Source organism: Cynoglossus semilaevis, chromosome 2 (assembly GCF_000523025.1).
Source record: "Cynoglossus semilaevis isolate Cse_v1.0 chromosome 2, Cse_v1.0, whole genome shotgun sequence".
In the NCBI taxonomy this organism is placed as follows: domain Eukaryota; kingdom Metazoa; phylum Chordata; class Actinopteri; order Pleuronectiformes; family Cynoglossidae; genus Cynoglossus; species Cynoglossus semilaevis.
Genome location: NC_024308.1, coordinates 7,776,301 through 7,778,042, shown reverse-complemented (window position 1 = coordinate 7,778,042; position 1,742 = coordinate 7,776,301).

The window sequence follows — 1,742 nt, the reverse complement described above, 5'->3', positions numbered from 1 at the left end:
GTACAGCTGTGGACAGTACAGTTGTAGATCTGCGAGTCATACTGTGCGTACTTCCATCCGTAACTTTGTTATAAGTGTGTCGTTAGAAAATATCAACATTTTTGAGCAAAGCTAAGGTATATCAATATATTTAGAAAGAATTACCTGAAACACGTAGTAAAAATAATTATATTATCAAACCTTTTTTTTTTTTTTCTCTGTTCACGTCACAATATCTTTGATATTTCAAACTCCAAACGGGGCTGGGTGGGTTTCTGTGGTTAAACATCTGGACCACACGTCTCACCTGTGCCATTTTCAGTCCATTTTGGCAAAAGGAAGTAAACTCTAGTGCTTGTTACGAGCGTTGGCATCATTTTCATGTCTGGCAAAAGCAAAGATCAATAAAGATGTGTGTTTTTTTAAAACATCTTTAGGAAAGGTTGCCTTAACGTGGAGATTAAAATAAAATAAAAAATACAGATTTTTTTTATGGTTCCTTCTGTCACCATGGAAACGATAACTTTACTGTGGCTCACACTTTTTTTATGGCACCGTTTTAAGTCCTGTACATCTAATAAATAAGTTTTTTTTTTCAAGTTACAAAAGTTCCACAGACAGTTCAGGTGTAGTCAACTCCTCTGTGACACAGATTGTCTAAAAAGGGTGAATCTGATTCAGGATCAGATTCACCCGTTAAGACGCCACTCATGTCCGACACCCTCGTGATTCCTGTAGTTAAGGGAAATTATTCGGGTCCTGCTGTCAGTGTTGGGATCAGAGCTGGGCCACACAGAGGTACGGTAAAGCTCTAATGAAATGGTCCTCTGTAAACGCAACAAGAGGGTGGGGTCAGGGGCGTGGGGGTCAGAGGGTCATCATGGCACCGATGTTATAATGTGAGTGGCTTTAAGAAAACTCAGTGATATTATACATTTGGTGATTAGTGATATTTAAGCATGCTGTGAATGCTGATAAGATAAGGTAATAAGATAAAAACTTTTTTTTTTTTTTAAGATTTCAAACGATGCCACAGGAGTTGAGAAAGTATTCCATCGTTGATGTCGCCCATCCAGCTTTTCCATCGTGGCCTCACATTTTTTAAGTAGGCTGCAATGTTGGCCAGGATGTTTTTTAATAGGTGATAAAATTAGAATTTTAAAGCTGTAAGAAAATTCTACTTTGTATCATTTTAATAATAAATAAATAGGACAGGGCACTGACCCACTGGGGCTCAGTATGTGTGTGTGTGTGTGTGTGTGACATTAGTGGATAGATGTCATATTCGTTGGCACACCTGTGTGTTTGCTCGTCTATTATGTGCACGGCAGTGTGTGTGTAAACATTGGTATGGAGTCACGCGATAGATGGCGCTGCAGAACAGGCTCGTCTCTGGCCGAGAGCTTCACGTTCCGAGTTGTAGGAATATTGCTTTAGCTCTTCTCAGCACAAAGACGGAGAAAAAAAAACAAAAACAAAACAAAAACAGTAGCAGAAATGGACAAGGGCAAAATGTTTTTTTTTTGTTCTATACAGAAATAAATAGCTTCGTCCACGTGGAGAAAGGTTCCCTGTACGTTCGTAGGAGATAGAATTCAGACTGTGGTTTATTAACAATAGGTGTATTTATCATAAACTCTGACTTTGAGTCTGTTCAGGCCCCAAAGAGAGTGCAGCTCCAAAAGGCCACAGCTCTACGTATGTACACAAGGCAAAAAGTCTTAACTTGTCGGATTTATGCACATATGGGGGGGAGGGGGGGG